We start from the raw sequence: 18,986 nt of genomic DNA, 5'->3' as shown, positions 1-18,986 counted from the left end.
AGTATTTGTAGCTGCGGGATCAGTTTTTGTCCTTTTCAGGAGATTGGGTGATTATGGTGATCAGCTTGTTTTTGTTGGTGGTGTATTTTGTGATAAGGGGGAGAAATGATCTGTCATTGTGATCGATGAGTGTTGTTAGCTAGTCTTTTGTGTGCAGTGATCACCGGGCCTTGTGGCTAGGTAGAGTTTGTTGACCTTTTGCAGGCTGTATTTTTCAGTGCTAGGAACCAGGCTTTGTTGAGTTTTAGACTTTCTTCTTTTTTGTTGAAGCTGTGCTGATGTTTGTGGATTTCAATGGCTTCCCTGTGAAGTCTAACAGAATGATTGCTGGTGTTGTCCACTACTTCTGTGTTTTGAAATAGGATTTCATGTACAGCTTTGTTCAGGGCATGTTCAGCTACTGCCAATTTTTCCAGTTATTTTAGTCTGCAGGGTCTTTCATGTTCTTTGATTCTGGTGTGGATGCTGCATTTTGTAGTCCCAATATATACCTGGCCACAACTGCAACGTATCCAGTATACTCCTGCAGTTGTGAGGGGGTCCCTTTTGTCCTTTGCTGACCGTAACATTTGTTGTATTTCTGTGGTGGGCCTGAATACTGTTTGTAGGTTGTGTTTTTTCAAAAGTTTCCCCATGCGGTCTGTGACCCTTTTGATGTATGACAGAAATATTTTATTTGCAGTTGGCTGTTTTTCTACTTCAGTTCAGTGTTATTTTCTCAGTTTGATGGCTCTTGTGATTTCATTCTTGGAATGGCCATTTGCCTGTAGGTCCCAGTTCAGATGGTTGAGTTCGGTGCTGAGAAATTAAGCTTCACAGTTCCGATTTGCCCGGTCTACCAGTGTTTTGATTATGCCTCTATTCTGTCGTGGGTGGTGGGTGGAGTTTTTTTGTGTAGGTACCAGTCTGTGTGGATGGATTTTCTGTAGACCTTGTGTCCAATAGGAGGTCAGTTTTGTGTATGACCAGGACATCTAAGAAAGGGAGTTGGCCCTCTATTTCTTTTTCCATGGTGAATTGTATATTTGGGTGGATGCTGTTGAGATGGTTTAGAAATTCTTCCAGTTTTTCTTCACCTGTTTCTCATATGTGGTCATCCACATATCAGAACCAGACTGTGGGTGCGAAGAGTGCTGAAGTCAGGGCCTGTTTTTCAAAATGTTCGATGTAGAAGTTCGCTATAACCGGGATGGGGGGGGCTCCCCATGGCCACTCCATCTGTCTGTTCATAGAAATCATTATCCCACTGAAAATAGATGGATAATGATTTAACTGCACTATTTGGTGGAAATGAAACAAATAAACAACAAGAAGCAGATTTAGCCCCTATCCCCAGAAATCTGACGACTAAAGTCCAAGAAACATGGAAGTCCTGTGTTTAGTAGGTACTTTGTGCCAAAAGGAGGGAGCCAATCCAGCTTTCTGAGGATAGGCATTCCACAACCTGGGAGCAGCTGCACTGAAGGCTCTGTCTTGCATTCCCATCTAACATGCCTTAGAGTTTCAAATGCTCTTTGAATGAAACCAATGACACCAATACTTTAGGAGTTTTTCATTGTTTCACATTTCCAGATTCGGTGCAGACCACTGCTGTTTTTCTTCCCTTCATGCTTTTTCTTCCCCCTGTACTTCATAACTGGGGAAAGATGGATCCGTCTGAATTTGGTCCATGTCCTTCAGATAGCCTGAATGTCTGCCGATCTTTCTTATGAAAAATGGTAAAGGCCGCACTTCAGAGGAAACACAGTGGGAAGGATAAAACTTGTTTGTCCCACACTGAGAACATTGTTACTGTACCTCACGTAGAAAAGAAACTGTTTCTTACACACATACGCAGGAGATGAAGGAGCGGACATTGTTTGATACATATTTTATGTCTTCATAATGTCTCGTTTGCCTTCTTCTTAGTGGCATTGCCTTCTTAAGCACGTTAGATAGGAATTCAAGACAAGGCCTTCACAGCAGCTGCTCCCTGATGAGGTGAGATGTGCTTCTCTGTGCTACTTGCATGGAGACCCTGAAATAAAAAAAAATAAATACACGTGTTTCTGCCCCATGTTCCCTTTTAAGTGATGCGACTAACATTTTTTTCCCTGTCCCTGTAGGTCCTCTCACATGCTGCGGTTCATTGAAGCATTTACTGTCCCATTATAAGGGAATGCCAGACCATTTCCAAAGTATGCAGCTATAACCTGCACAAATAAAAGAGGAAATGTGCATGTACTGTACCTCCATCATTTCCTTTCCATTCTTCTCCTTTTTCTTACCTTCTCTTCCTTTGGGAGTCAAAATCTTCTGACATTTCTCCTCTGAAGGGCTCGGAAGGACAGAAAGGGCTTTGTGTTGGCCATGTGTGAAACTGACATGGACCAAATTCAGACAGATCCATCTTTCCCCAGTTATGAAGTACAGGGGGAAGAAAAGGCATGAAGGGAAGGAAACAGCGATGGTCTGCACCAAATTTGGAAATGTGAAACAATGAAAAATTCCTAAAGTATTGGTGTCATTGGTTTCATTCAAAGAGCATTTGAAACTGGATTCTGAAAATACAGGCAATGAGAATTTTGGAGCCATCACTTGCAAAATAAATAATAAATCACAAACTTGCAGATGGCCTTTCATTTCATTTCTTTATTGAGGAACATCATCATTTATCTTCATTTCCTACCTACATCTGAAAAACTGTTCCCTTTTCTGAAAAAGGTTTTTCTTTATAGAGTATATTCCTTGTATTGGGTGTTCCTTTTTTGTTTAACCAGATACATGAAGTGATAGGAAGTGAGTTACTCCAGCTCTATTTCTTTCTTTTCATTTCAAGCATTTAAACAATGAAGAAAGAAAGAAAGAAAGAAAGAAAGAAAGAAAGAAAGAAAGAAAGAAAGAAAGAAAGAAAGAAAGAAAGAAAGAAAGAAAGAAAGAAAGAAAGAAAGAAAGAAAAGGAACATGGACCAGTTTCATTCAGTCTGATAAGAAATGCTGTGAATCTGGTATGAGATGCAAAATATGTAACAAATTACACACATATGTTTAACTGTATGTGCACATGCTTGAGCGTACAATGCAATAGTGCTTCAGATCATGTTATCTTGCCTATGTTTAGCATAGTTAGGCTCCTGTTATTCCATGTCTTCTCTTTCAGTGATGATTTAGTGATGGGAAAACATGGTAAAATAACATTCAGTGGAGGGGATAAGGTTTGTGGATAAACCATGTACAGTACATTCTCACGTGAACCATGCCTTTTTTTGAAAGAAAGAAATGAAGGAATGAACAAATGAATGAACGAACAAACAAAGGTATTCCTATTGTTAAAATATAACTAATAAACCCTGGTTTCAAAAGCTCAGCTTGGCAGAAATGTTCCAGCAAAGAATTCAATAATGTGAGGAGAATTTTTGGTGTAAGCATTTTAAATCACCAGGGGATTGAAAAAAAGACACACAACCTAAATGTAACTGGAAGCTTCTGGAGCCTGTTGGGTTGTAGAAGAGAAACTGCATTTTGGTTAGTCGTTTTAATGAAATTTGAGCTATTTTTAGAGCTGTGGCAATGGATTAGTTGCTAATAGTTAAGGAAGCATCTTGCAATATAAATAATACTGGTAATAAAAAGATGTATAGAAAAGGGTTAAAAGGTCTGATTGGTACAGGCTTAACAAAGATACAGTACAGTATTATATGAGCTGCTTAAAATGGATTTTGTAACATATTAGATTTCATTATAAGTCAGGGCTACAGCAAAGATAAGAGCAACAAGGACTTAGGCAAAGATCACATGGGCCTAAACCCAATTTGTAGTCCTAAGTACAAGTAGATCCATTGAGTCACTAGATAAGTGGTAAATTAACACTTCTGTAAGTCCAATTGCTTCAGTATTTTTACTCTAGTTGGGACTAATAATTGGATACAGACCAATGGACCATGCTTATGAGGGTGCTGAAGGTGCCAGCAAAACAAGAAAAGCGAAACAAAAAGGCAAATGGTTGTTCTTTCTTTGTCAGTGCTGAAGCAAGGTTTGTTTCTACTGTGCCTTACAGTACCCATTCTGTGTGTCTGCATTGTGTTTTGCTGAATTTTTCCTCCCCTAAATAGGATGGCATCCTTCTTATTGCTGTATGGCAGCTGTTGCTATGCCGTATGTTTGCTTGTCTTGCTGTAATTAACAGGCAGCCTCACCTGCTCATCAGCGGCCCAAGACACTTGGGCACGTGCGGCAAAAACTCCAAACAGTAAGTTCCTGAAATGTTCGCTAGTGCACAAAATACAACAGGAGACTGATTCACAAATTCAGGAGACAAGCCAGTTTGCCTCCAGCCATTTCAGAAGCCATCTGCTTTGACTTGGCTTCAAACTGGAACCTCTCTTCAGAAAAATGTCCAAGCTTCATGGTTTCCTATTAACTATCTTCAAGAAATCGGCAAATAGCTATTTCTTTGTTCTTGCTTTTAGTGGAATTCGACAAATGTCACAAGCATAGTAGCCCTTCGGGAAGGCTCAGAATGACCAATTGTTGGACAGATTTGTGCATGTATGTGTGATAATCACTGAGTTTTCTTCCGTGGTGGCTTTCAATATCCTCCATGCATTGGAGCCCACATTAGGGCATCCGTCATCAGGTTTAGGACACTTTCTTCTGCATTTTTGGAATAGGTTTCCTAGAACAATATATGCAAGTGCTCTATTTTTTAAATAATTATTTTTGTTACTCTTTCTTAATAGCCATAAGCTCAGCACTAGCATAGTTTATTTTTCTAGTGTAAGCACACAAATAAATAAATAAATACACAGCACTTATATCCACATGTGAAAGTAGCTAAAATAAGTAGTCTTTAATCTTTTACGAGGGATGAAAATACAGTTTGAGGCTCTTTTGTATTTTGTTGCATTGGCAGCAAAATCACAGAACATGTACTGCAGTTGAGAGGACAGGGCTGGATTCAATCATGTGGTAGAGACAGAAGGACTTGAGCATCATCCAGTATTTGCCAAGGAAGTACCTTATGCTACACCATCCTAGCTCTGCCTGTTGTGGAATCAACATCCTTCTTTACCAGCAGATGGTGCTGGAGATGCAACAGAGATGGTGCTGGAGATGCAATAGCATGCATGCCAGCCAAGCGCCACAGTCTGTCCTCACACAACCTGTTCTTTTTTAGTTGCTTAACACAAACATGCAAACATATGTTTGCAGATCATGGGTTGCCAGAATCAAGATCCTCAACATCTAGAAATATGTGCATCTTCTTTCCCCAATACCTTACGGCCCTTCCCCCAGTAGTCAAGGCCCAGCAGCATCCAGGAGAGATAAATGGAAGGAAGGAAGGAATTGTGGAACTTTAAAGACCTAAGAATTTATCCAAGGTAAAGGTAAAGGTTCCCCTTGACAATTTTTGTCCAGTCGTGTTTGACTCTAGGGAGCGGTGCTCATCCCCGTTTCCAAGCCATAGAGCCAGCGTTTTGTCCAAAGACAATCTTCCGTGTTCACATGGCCAGTGCGACTTAGACACGGAATGCTGTTACCTTCCCACTGAGGTGGTCCCTATTTATCTACTTGCATTTGCATGCTTTCGAACCGCTAGGTTGGCGGGAAGAATTTGTCCAAGACTAATGATTATTTCAGTGTGAAATGAAGATGATTGTGGCAGCTACCACTGTGATGCCATAGCCAGTGGGTGATTCTTTCATGCCTGGGTCTTTCAGCGTACCGCCTTCCTCTCCTGTCGCTGTGCATCTCAGCTTGCCATTGCCTAGCTCTGCTTCTTCTTCCTAATAAACTTGCTTGAAGGAGAATAGAGTAATCCTTGGAAAAAGTGGGGAAAATTACTTATTTGGCAATGCTGGTAGCAGGGTTTGAGGAACAGTGATCCAAAAAAAGTAGTTTTTCAGACTCTGGGAGGTCTTACCTAGAAGGAGAGAGATGGTGGATGAAAGGAAGGGCCATTGAAAAAAAATGAGGCCCTCGTTTCCTGCCTTGATCCTTTCCTTATCAATGCTGGTTAGTGAGTGGGATGCAGAAGGAATATATTTCAAAAGATTGTGTTCTTTCCTTGTTTATCTCCCTTCTTTCTTTCATCATAATATTTTGTAGTTGCCAATGTTGTATTATTTAATAACTTTAGAAATAATGCTTTGGGGGATGATTCTGTTTAATATTTTATTTATACCAAAATACAATCCTTCTTACATCATATAGATGTTTCTTATATAAGGGACATACACAAAAAGCATTCATGCACAGATTTTTTAAATGTCTGTCTGTCTGTCTGTCTCTCTGTGTGTGTGTGTGTGTGTGTGTGTGTGTGTGTGTGTGTGTGTGTGTGTGTGTGTGTGTGAAAAGAGAGAGAGAGAGAGAACTAACATCACACAAGAATGAAAGGGAGGGGCAAGGGGCATGTGAGTAGACCTAACACTTGTAGAACTAATTAGGTGTTACTGGAGTGTCATCTCTTGAATCAGAATTAACACTGTAAAATGGTAATTGTCTATCTCATTAGCAGAAAGATGTAGCAGTTGGAAAGTAATTGCCATACATTCATTTTATGCATGGAGTAGCTTGATCCAGTTTCAAAGATCTCCAGGAATAATTCTGACAATCAGGGAATTGTTGCATGTGAGAACAAATCAGCATGTGGCCTAAGCTTGGCACATGGCTGTCATTTCAGATGTTTTTCTCTCTTTCCCCCCCTCCTTCTGGAAAAGGAACATTGGGTGGATATTTCTTTTGTATGGAGCTGTGTTGGGACCAACATTGACTGAGACTTAATAATAATCACCACGTACCGTCAAGTCAATTCTGATGTGTGGTGACCCTTTTCAGGTTTTCCAGGTAAAGAATATTCAGAAGTGGCTTACCATTCCCTTTTTTCTTGAGGGAGCCCTGGGACTGTGCAGTTTGCCCCCAAGGCCATGCAGGCTGGCTGTCCTTGCGGGAAGCACAACTGGGGATCGAACTCCCAGCCCCTGGTTCTGTAGCCAGATACACTAACCACTAACCTATCCAGCCAGCTGAGTGAGACTTGTTCCTGAGTAAACATAGCTAGAATTTATCTGTAGCTCTAAAGCTATGATTTTGAAGGCTGTATAGAGGCATAATTATAATTGCACTGCAAGATCATGTGGTAGGAATGGCAGTGCCCCCAGTAATAGTAAAAAAGAAAACATTGATTATTTGGAGGAACACTGCTGAAGAGCTGCATGCTGCAGAATTGCCCATTCAGGTCATTTCTTTCTCCCAGAACTGATGGTACATATTAAACTCCTCTAACTTAAAACAAACAAACAAACAAATGTGTAGGATTGACTGGAGAGCCTCCAAAAGGAAACAATGGGAAAACCAAAATTAGAGCCTATTAGCATGACATACTTTGGGTGTGTGGGGAGAAATGATGCTACAGTGGGAAACTACTCCCCATGCATTCACACAAGATCTATTTTTTGTTACATGCCATCAAGTTGCTTCTGACTTATGGCAACCCTTATAGGGTGTTTTAGATATTTGAGGTGTTCAAGGAGCGGTTTTACCTGTGCCCTCCCTCAGTGAGTTTTTGTTAGGATTATTATTTTGGTTAATTTTGTTTATTTGCACAACAAAAGCACAAAAAGACAGAGTTAGAATGAGCTACAAGTGTGCCCCCCCAAAAAATCAAAAATCCTTCCCTTTCACTATAACCATCTCTCTATAAAAGGGTCACTCTGAGACTATTTTCAGGTAGAAAAAGAAAAATACACTTTACTCACTGTTTGCAGTTTTCATACATTCAAAAGTTAACGAAGAAGAAGAAAAAAGAGCAAAAAGCTGTAAGAGATAACTTTTTCAGACCATGTGGCTGGAGGAGATCCATGCTACACAGAGAGGGGATTATTTTACCTCCTTCTCTGCAGGCATGCTTCCAAAGAACAACTGAGCAACAAATGCAACAGACATGCTGATCAGGGGGAGGAAGAGGGGGGATGATAGTGTGGACCTTGTCTCAAATCCTAGAGGTGGGGAAAAGAACTGTGTTAATTGGTTAGTGCTGAAAGATAGTCACCTTAACCAAAGGAAAGTTCTTTCCAACTATACTTACTGCAAAACAACATGCAAGATTGTTAATTCTCAACTAGTTTCCATAGTCAAGCAAGGATTTGAAACGTGATCTCCTGAGCCCTCGTGTGACACCCATTCTTGAGGATCCAGTTACACCTTTGGATTTTACCCTGTTTATTCCATATCCTGATATCAATGTCTGTAACCCCCAGAGATGGGAAAAGTTATTATTATTATTATTATTATTATTATTATTGGATCATCATTCCCAGAATCCCAGAGCTAGCATGGACCCAGAGTGGGGAATTCGAGGAGCTGTAATCCAAAATAACTTTGCACAGAGTAATGGTAGGAGATGCAGAAACAGAGTAGAAAAAGAAAACTCAATCTCTCTTCCCCCCTCCCGCTACCCACCCCCGGTCATCTCACTGGGCAGTGCCCCAACAGTTACTCTTCAGTCCTGGAGACTGTGTGCTAAATGGCAGCAATGGAAGTGGTTTTGCTGGTGATCACATCTATGAGAACATCAAGTAGCTCAGATAGTTCCAGTATCAATGGGTTCCATCTCTGTAAATCTATTGCTCTGGTTTTCCCTTCAAGTGGATAGGTTTGTACCAGGTAGGATGCCTAACATAAGGAGGCTCAGTGAAAGTTTCCGTTCTCATCAGCCCAGGAAATCATTATCTTGGTGGGGAGAATAATGGAGAGACGGCAGATAATAGAATTGACCATGCTTCAGGGTCAGGCTAGAGAATGCCTCACTGATTGCCATGTGTAATGAACTCTTTGAACCTTGTTGGCTTTCTTTCTGATTAAATCCGCTTAGAGAGAGGGGGCGAGATTGATCGCAGCCTCTCATTATACTGGTTACAAAAGCCAGGTAAGGTACAGATAGGTTGTTCAGTAGATGGATTTCCAACAACTTTCATGATTTAATAGGGAATAAGGAGAGAGAGCAATAATAGATTTTTTTTAAAGATGTAGGGAGAAGTATCAGATGAGTGTAATAAGCTGAGACACAATATGTTCAGCTTTGGCACTATGCAGGGAGGATTACTGACCAAGATTTGCTTAGGAATGGTTATAGAATTCAGTGACCAAAGATACATTAAGCAGCTATAGCAATACATTTTTATAAAATGCCATGGGAGGTAAACAAACAGATATACGCAAACAAACAAGGGAGAATGATGAGCTTTATGTTTAGCCTGCCCATCAGAGGAAGGGATATCTGTCTTGAATGGCAGATCTATAGAGTGGAAAGTAATGAGCTTCTTGGAACAGCCATACTTGCTGAGTCCCCCTTTCTGCATGTGGTCACATGGCATGCTTAAATATCAAGCTGAGGGGCTAAAGTACTTTGTGTAATGCCAGGAGTAGAGCTGGGTGTCTTAACATGGATCATATGCTTATTTTATTGTTAAGCTGGAGGCCCAAGCATGGCTTTATAGGTAGGTAAATTCCAGAAAACATTACTACAGCTGTTTCAGTAAGAGGTGACCTGGGCTTTTGTCTTTTCTGCATTCAACAGCGTTCAACTCAGTCACTTGATTCAGGGGGGAAATGACATTTGGGTGTCTTGCCATAGCAGCCTTAGCAGAGATGAGATGAGAGTCTTGAACTCCTTCCACGTTCTGGGAGAGACTGTAAACCAGTGACAGAGGAAATGCTTTGCATAGAGACATTGCTAGGTTCAATCAGTCAATCTATCAGTCACTTTACTTGTATGCTGCAGTTCCATGAATGATATGCCCAAGCAAGAGAGACAAATAACCATATATTTCTACTGAAGAAAAACCAGAAGTTTCATAACAAGTAAACGAACAGTAGCAATAACAAAGCAATAAAATAACAACAGGACAGCATTAGTAATATAAAAACTAAACAAGGCAGCAACAAAAAAAAATTAATGATCAAAGTTCATTTGATCATGTTGCAGAAGAAAGAATACAGAGGGACATGAAAAGCAGCAGAAAAGTTTTAGAGGGAACTTGGAACAGCTGCCAAGTCCACTTGATCATAAAGAGAGGGTGAAAATATATTTTGTCCTAAGTGATAGAAAGAACTATTTCCTCTGAATGAAGCAGCAATGAGAAGACAAGGCCAGCCCCAGGTATTGTCAGGAGGAGTGTGGACCATCTTCTGGCCTTGGTCGTTAGCTGCACTATCTGCTCTGGTACTGGAGGTAGTTCCAGTTTTAAAAATCACTAGGTAGCAGGTAACAGGAAGGGCCTAATGGGGAGACACTGGAAAGCAACCAGAGCAGGCTGGATTCAGCTAGGTGGGCCATTTTTATAAGGCTGAGGGACATACTAGACTTCCCATATCTTAGGACAACATTAAGGACTGGGCTTTCCAGTTTATATAAGAGAATGATTCATGAAAGGCAAAAGCAGTCATGGAAAAGTCGAGCTGTTATCAGGTCAGGGATGGGCTGGGTAGAGTACCAGTCTACTTCCATGGGTCGGTGGTGATGCCTTGCTGTTGCGAAAAGAGCTGTGAGCTTGATTTAGCCTTGGTTCAAAAGAAGAAAAGCGAATCAAAATAACCAGACCTTAGAGTTAGTATTTCCACAGAACAGATGACTGCTAGACTAAAGCATCTATCAACCGCAAGTGGCACGTCATGAAAGATTCAGTATCGAGATCTTAAAATATGCCTCTCTCCTGGCAACTTCCTTCTGGCAATCGAGGCAGCTTAAAACTTCCTTTTGAGTTAATGCTAAATGACTCTCCATGGGCTGCAGCTATGGTGTGCCATCTCAGCACCTGGCTCCTTTCCCATCTTCCAAGACACATCGAGCATTCTCACCCAGCTCAGCAGCAGAAGAATCACGTTAACTGTCCCCAAAAGCAATTCTCACATGCCTGAACCTCTGAGGCACATCCAGTGCTAATGAAAGTTAGCAAAATCTGTTTGAATCAGGAGATCAGAATATTCTTTGAAGGCACTTTTTTAAAAGGAGATAAAGCAGGATTTGAAGAGTCATAGAGCTTTTATTAGGGATTTTAGCATAGTAGCTTATGATGCAGCTGTTCCTGTATAACAGCTAATTTTCTCACTGTGCAAGGCTAAGTGCAGGTGACCTTAAGGCACGTAGTTGAGCCTTGAGACCGTTTTCAGTTCAGATTGATGAGTGCAAATTTGTTGAATGCAGAATTTTACACTTGTCCCATTTACCATGTCTTCACCCAAACCAGCCATTCAAAAATAGCTCTCCTGCAACACACACGCAAAAAAACATTTCAGAAACCCTATTCACCCACATTCATAGCTTAAGCGGGGGAAACTGCTGAAGGGAAGCATTTGAGACTGGAGAAATGACAGGCAAGGAACAGCCTATAGCTCTCCTCTCTTGCACCACTTTCTCTACTCGAAATCACTCCCCCAGCTGCTCTTCTTTTGTCTTCATTTTTAAAGCCAGTGTTTTAATGATGCACGCACTTCTGCATACAGTGCATGTAATTTGTGTGAGCACTGAGTGAACAAGATTTGTAGTAAATTTACACCTCATCATGCAGCACATACTAGAGTTTGGAAACATTTTGGCTATACAGTAGTTTGAAAAAGTAATTTCTGAACTCTGGTATGAACTCTAACTTAGTGGTTCCCAAACTTGGTTTGCCAGCTGTTCTTGAACTACGACTCCCAGAAATCTTGGCCAGCACAGCTAGTGGTGAAGGCATCTGGGAGTTGTGGTCCCAGAATGTCAGGGGATGCCAAGAATGCCAAGGTTGGGACTGCTCTAACTGGACATTTTCTGGTTGGTGAAATATCAAGTCACTTATACTGGTACGGTTTTTGACAACACTACAGTACTAGTATATGCCAGGTTTGGAATTCTCAATGTTATTTGAATGGCACCTGACAAATACTTTGATACTTCCCACTAAAGTCTAAAATCATGTCTTTTTGAAAGTGACTGCAAAATTCATAGCTGAAAAAGTCAGATTTCCAGCTCTTTTTAGTGCTACAGATCAGTAACTGCCCTTCATGGGATCAGTCTAATCATGGAGCTTACTAACCTGCTAGAATAAAATAAAGCGTTTTCATCAGACTAGATTTAGCAACTAAGTAATTGTTGCTTTATAACAGCAAGAAGTGATGTGAGCTCAGGGGAATGGCAGCAGCAAAACAACAGGAACAGTTTTCCTTGCCAAAACTAACCTTGCCATTTTGCGACCCTGCCAATTAGACTCCACAGATCTAGTTTTATCCTTGTTAACTTGACCAGTTCAAACTAGAGAAGACCCATTGATTCAATGGGATTTACAGAAATTTTGAATTACTATTCAGGAATTGATGTAATGCGTCTAGAAGAGACTAGCAAGGGGATCCGAACCTACTGTATATATTTTGAAAATTAAAAAAGAATCCCAGCAATGAAAAGCCAAAACATCAATGCATGCAGTCTGGTTCACACTGAGTAAAAAATGACCTACCTTGTTCTGGTTTTGGTTTTTAATGCACCCCCCTCCAGTCAGCATGGGCAGTGGTCACTCAAGCTGGGAGACTTTGGGAGTTGCAGTCAAATAGAAACTTTTCCAAGCTCCGAATTGTTGTTGATGCAACAGAACTCCTTTACCCTTCTTCCACCAGTAACCCCTCTGCACTTCCTCTGGACTTACTCTCAATGATCTGTCAAGCTCCCTGGAGCAGATTTGGAGAGCATGTGGGGGTTAGCATCAATAGGAGAGCTTAATTAGATACCACTAACTTTGCAAAAATTGCCAGTAGATGTACAATTATACGTACAATAGGTTTTAATCTGTTTTACAACCATGAAATGAATATTTTTTCAACTTTTAGTCTTCCTATTTATTTTTTATATTCTTCCAAATGTGTGAGAAAGGGCTCAGAAGACTATCTATTTCAATAGAAGCATTTTCTAGAAATGCAGTAGCATGAAGTTTGAGTGGGGAGGATCCCCAGAGAGGATAGTTGATTGAGAGCTGGGAAAATTCTACCTGGCTTGCCGGCGAACAACACCTGGTACATTTGTGCTGGCACATAAAACCTCTCTGGGTCCTCCTGAACCATATCAGGGGACACTTTCAACTTTTCTCTCTCTCCCCCCCCAGCATCCAGCCAACACATCCACCAACCACTCCTGTGTCTCTCTCTTGGCTGCACATATAAGGATTCGGCCCCCAACTGAGGGATTTCTGAGACAGTTCAGTTGGGGTTTCAGCAGCTTCACCCCCATCCTTGGGCAAAGGCTCACTGCACAGAAGGCTCTCAGCTGCATCCCTTTATTAGAAGCTTCCCAGAAGGACGAGTGGAGCACAGGACCTTTAATTGCACAGTAGTGCTTCTTACATAAACAAAGAGAAGTCCTTGCTAAACACTTTCAACATGCTGTTCTGTGCACTTGCTTGTGAGTAAACTCCACTGAACCATGTGGCACTTACTGTAAACAGGTATAGTATTTAGCATGGAACTAAACTAAACTAAAATCCCTACCAATAGCAGCTTTCCTCATTACGGCAATGCTGTGGTGGAAAGTTCTACAACTAATAAAATTTTCCTTGCCCTATTAATGGTACAGGAATCAAATTAAAACTTTTCCAGTGTTACCATTTGTATATGAAGCCGTTTCTGTGGGGATAGCCGTATCTTTCTGTTGAATCAAAAGCAACAAAGAGTGTTGTGGTACCAGAAGGACCAACAGCTTTTATCCGGAATCGTTTTTCATGGAATGTTGTCCATCTACATCTGAAGAAGTGGACTTGCTGTCCACAAAAGCTTATGCCAAAGAAAACATATCAGACTACAAGGTACCACAAGGTATATAATTGTTTATGTGAAGCAGTTTCCTTCCCCCGCCCCCCAATGGCATATTGGTTAGATTTATGGTCTGAGATTGGTGAGCATAAGGGTGCAATCTGATGGGGGGTTGTCTTATGGTTTGGTATGTTTTGAAGAGGGCTGGTTCACTCCTTTTTCTGATAACTACATCATACAAGAGCAATGGCGAATGTGCCCATCCCTTATCCATGCCTACCCACACCTTTTGGGGTCCCTATCAGGGTCTTTTTTAACTACTGTAGGATCTAAGCAGTTCTTAATAAATCAAGGCTTCCTCTCACTCTGCCAGGAGTCTCACCCTAAGATGCTGTTTAGGACCTGCTTTTCATGGGCACATTCAATGTCAACACCCTGAAAAGTCTCCTGCATCTGTGTGATGTGGTGGGATGGGGGCAGAGTTCAGGTTAAAATAAAATAAGGAAACTGGACAGACAAAACAAAAAAAATGCAAAATCAAAAGTTATTCCTATGCTTTGCTGTGGCCTATGATAAAATAATATTTTCTTCATGTCTCCAGTTCCAGAACATTATAACTGACGTCTATTTGTCTCTCATCTGTTAGTTGTTCTTCTATGGCCATGTTCAGCTGCCTCAGCCATCACTAAAGTGTCCATTAAGAATTGTGCTAAGTAGAGAAGGAGCCTTTCAGCTTGAGGAGGCCATAATTCAGATTTAAGCCCTGGTGGTTCTTTTTTAGTCTAAGCAAATTTTATGGCCCCTTGTAAACAAGATTTGATTTCTTGGATTTTCTTCTTTCCATCAGCAAAATGTTTCTTGTCAATGTGGTGTTATAGCCTTCTGAATAGTCTTGAAGTCAAGAACATAAATTTTCATAGATTGCTGTGGTCTGGGCAAAATTTGCAGCTGTAAATTAAACACTTGTTTTCCTCTTTCAGAAACTGTACCAGGTGCTGCACCAGTGCACCATTTTAAAGTGACTTTTCCCTCTTTAATGCAGGTTCATGGCTCTAGAGAACATGAAGAGATTATACCTGTTAGGGCCATCAAAATCTATTCCAAAGAAAAGCACTAAGCCAAAGGGTCATATAGAAGGGGAAGATATGGAGGCAGTGACAGATTTTACTTTCTTGGGCTCCATAATCACTTCAGATGGAGACAGCAGACACGAAATTAAAAGACGCCTGCTTCTTGGGAGGAAACCGATGACAAACCTTGACAGCATCTTAAAAAAGCAGAGACATTACCTTGCCAAGAAAAGTCCAAATAGTCAAAGCTATGGTTTTTCCTGTAGTGATGTATGGAAGTGAGAGCTGGACCATAAAGAAGGCTGACCGCCGAAGAATTGATGCCTTTGAATTGTGGTGCTGGAGGAGGCTCTTGAGAGTCCCCTGGACTGCAAGGAGAACACACCTATCAATTCTAAAGGAAATCAAGCCTGAGTGCTCACTGGAAGGACAGATCCTGAAGCTGAGGCTCCAATACTTTGACCATCTCATGAGAAGAGAAGACTCCTTGGAAAAGACCTTGATGTTAGGAAAGTGTGATGGCAAGAGGAAAAGGGGACGACAGAGGATGAGATGGCTGGACAGTGTCTGCGAAGCAACCAACATGAATCTGACACAACTCTGGGAGGCAGTGGAAGATAGGAGGGCCTGGCATGCTCTGGTCCATGGGGTCACGAAGAGTCGGACACGACTAAACGACTAAACGAACGAACGAACGAAAGGGTCATTGGCAAATTACACCCACTCTCCTATGCCCACATCACATATATCCTTGATATTCCTGTATATACTATTATTCTTTTAAATATCCTACGCAATAACTGGAAGTAAATATAAGATTTAAAATAAGGGGCAGCTATGTCAGTCTGCTACAGATAAAACCACAAACAATTGCACACTCACTGTATTTATTTGTAAATCGGAAAATGTTTGGGTTTTTTTTTTCTTTCTTTCTTGTTTTAGTTGCAACAAGACTATCATAGCTGCCTCTTGGGATTTTGTGGTATTCTCCCACTAGTTCTATATTACCCACACTGAGGGTAGAATTCCAGACATGATTATTTATTAGTAATCTTTTTTCTCCCCTTGTTTATGGGACAGGTTGTTCATTAGATGGTTCAGCACTTTTTGAAGAGAAAGTGCAGCACAATAATCGGTAGGCTGGAGCAATTGCCCTATGAAAAAGGATTGCAACATCTGGGCCTTGTTTAGTTTAGAAATGTGAGTGACATGATGGAGACTGTGCATGCTATGGAAAAGTGAATAAAGAGGGTTTTCTCCCCATTCTTTCTCTTCCTGCTCACTCTTCCTGTAACAACTGGATGAGACTGAATGTTTTACAGAAAAGATGAAAGGAATTGCCTTTTCTCACAATGCATACTTAAACTTTGGTATTTCCACAGTTTGATGGCCTTAGGCTGATGGTCACCATCTTGAGGGGCTTTGAAAGCAAGTGGGACAATTTTGTGGAGAATAAGGCTATTAGTAAATGGCCCAGAACAGAATGGGGACTGTCTAAGGCAGGGATACCTTTCCCCTCCTTCTCCTCCATTTGTCTTTTTTAAAAGCACACTTGTTTTTGGTGAGGTATCAGTGGCAGCAGAGCATGAGCCCCCAGGCTACCCTAGACAATCTTGCCCTCTCCTGATGCTATACTCCAAGGAAGGGGTCCTTCTACAGGCTGTTGCATTTTGAATAAGCTGGCCACAGCAAGCAAAGTGTTCCCCCGGTTTTGTCACGACAGTGACAAATACTGCTCAAAGGAACATTCAAACTGAAAGCAGCTTCAAATGTCATTTGCTACAATCACCACAAATTGGTGTCAGTGTAGGAGAAGCTCCAATGCAAGAGGCATGCAGTGATGGCCATTTCCCCACACACACACACACACACAGTGGCAGTGGCTGCAATAAGAAGAGCAGCAGCTCTCCACAGATGGTCAGTCCACTAGGCATGGAGACGTGAACAGAGGGAGTGCAGGAGGAATCTTAAATATACTTATTATTTCATATATTTATTAGTTCAGAGACAGACTGGGTGGAATCTTGTTGGCGTAAAATTATGCTGCGTAAGCCAGATGGTGTCGTTGTGCAGGGATGGAAATATTTTATTTTATTTTGCCTATCCACATCCCTTTTCAGGTTCTGAGGCTCTCTAGGGATCCTTTTTGCCCTTGGGAAGCCTTTGAGAGTTTCAGGATGGGAGAAAGCTTAGGGAGCACCGGTGGTTCCATCACCAGATCAGGACTGCCAACAGTGACTGTGCAGCGATTATTTGGTGTTAAAATCTTCCCCCTCCTTCCTGAGACTCCCAAAGGCTTTCCAAGTCAAAAAGGATTCCTAGAGAGCATCGGAACCTGAAGGCTGGGACTTGAATTTTTTGTAGGTAATTAAATTAAGGTTGGTTGTTGTGGGTTTTTTCTGGCTTCTTGGCCGTGTTCTGAAGGTGGTTCTTCCTAACGTTTCGCCAGTCTCTGTGGCCGGCATCTTCAGAGGACAGCAAACTGTGCTCTGGGTAGGCTTGAGAGTGGAGTATTTATGGCTGTGAGAAAGCTAGTTTGTGAGATAGGCTATTGTCCTAATCAGGAGATGGTTGATTAGTGTGTTTTGTTGTGGGTGTATTGTTTTGATAAGGAGGGGAGATTATCTGTCCCTGTGGTTGATGGGTGTCATTAGCTGGTCTTTTGTGTGTAGTAATCCCCCTGACCCATCAACCACAGGGACAGATAATCTCCCCTCCTTATCAAAACAATACACCCACAACAAAACACACTAATCAACCATCTCCTGATTAGGACAATAGCCTATCTCACAAACTAGCTTTCTCACAGCCATAAATACTCCACTCTCAAGCCTACCCAGAGCACAGTTTGCTGTCCTCTGAAGATGCCGGCCACAGAGACTGGCGAAACGTTAGGAAGAACCACCTTCAGAACACGGCCAAGAAGCCCGAAAAACCCACAACAACCATTAGATCCCAGCCGTGAAAGCCTTCGCGAATACATTAAATTAAGGTTGTTGTGAAGGAGAGAGAGCCAGTGTGCCATCCTCCACAGAGCAGAGCTCAGAGGAAGGACAAGGATGTGTGGAGGGGATACTAGTAGACATAGAGCAGGAGAAAGTAGAGGAGAGACAGTCTCTGGAAGCATGCTTGGCTGATGAGAGAGGGGAGGAGCTTGATTTGATTGTGTGAGAGGGAGATATAAAAGAGACAGAAGGCACACAAAGTTTCAGTATTATAACGAGCATGCAACCAGACAAGAAAGACCGGGCTGTACAAACTGAAGGGAGTGCTGGACAAGAGGGCTTCGTCACGCTACTTAAAGAGTTTCCGAACCTCCAAGCTGGAGGAGGACTACTGCCTGATCCCAAAGACATACGCGTGACATGTAGGCTTTTCCTACATTCTTGCCATAGTCCAGGTGGATCATATTTCAAAACTTTGTAAATACAATGGGTATGTTTTCATTTAAAGAAACTAAAACTAAGCAGCAGCAGGAAGCATTTTAAATGGTTTTGAGGAAAAATTGCCACAATCAAGCAACATACTATTAAGGATCTAAGATTAGTAGTGTACACATTAGGAGCTGTGCCTGAGGAAAGGCAACTGAACCTCTGTCTCTCTTTTCCTCCCATTCCAGGATTATGTGCTCTTTGCTGAATTTCAAACTGTACACACCTTGGATTCTATTCAGTGTCATGTAAGCAGCCTTCCAGACATGCAGTGGAACATCGCTTTCCTTTTGGCCCCTGTGTCTCTCCCAGATTTGCTCTGAAGGATCTTCCAACCCTCCAGGAACATATCTGGATGCATTCACTAGGTATGTATCCAAGGGTCAGGGAATCCCTTGGGCAAATTGTGGGTTCTGCAATGTTACAAAGTACTACATATATGCATTTGTGACATTATATAGAAAACACCAACACCTCAACCACTGAAAGAAAGAAAATATTATATTTTCAGGCCACGATATTAGCTAAAGCCAAGGAATTTCTTCATCACAAAGTCTAGAAGTGTATTCCACTACAGAGGTAATTGTTTTGCAGTGCAATGGACACTCCAAACACACTCCACAACTGGATGCTTCAACAGTGTACTTCTCCATTTTTAACTTTTGTTGACAGTTTTTGTTATGAGACAGTTTGCAGACCTCAACAGATCTGGAAGCAAGAGTGTTTGATGACTTTT

At 41.5% G+C, this 18,986-nt stretch overlaps 1 long non-coding RNA gene across 1 annotated transcript in view; it reads left to right on the top strand.

Moving 5' to 3' along the window:
- The window catches only part of LOC140707563 (uncharacterized), a 58,014-nt gene that overhangs the window by 26,969 nt on the left and 12,059 nt on the right, over positions 1 to 18,986 (top strand). Inside the window, exons 3-4 of the long non-coding RNA XR_012087711.2 lie at positions 2,819 to 2,987; positions 18,439 to 18,618. This is a non-coding gene — a long non-coding RNA (uncharacterized LOC140707563). The remainder of the gene's footprint in view (positions 1 to 2,818; positions 2,988 to 18,438; positions 18,619 to 18,986) is intronic.

The sequence above is a fragment of the Pogona vitticeps genome, chromosome 1 (genome assembly GCF_051106095.1).
Source record: "Pogona vitticeps strain Pit_001003342236 chromosome 1, PviZW2.1, whole genome shotgun sequence".
NCBI classification, from domain to species: domain Eukaryota; kingdom Metazoa; phylum Chordata; class Lepidosauria; order Squamata; family Agamidae; genus Pogona; species Pogona vitticeps.
This window is presented reverse-complemented; position numbering and strand designations above follow the sequence as displayed.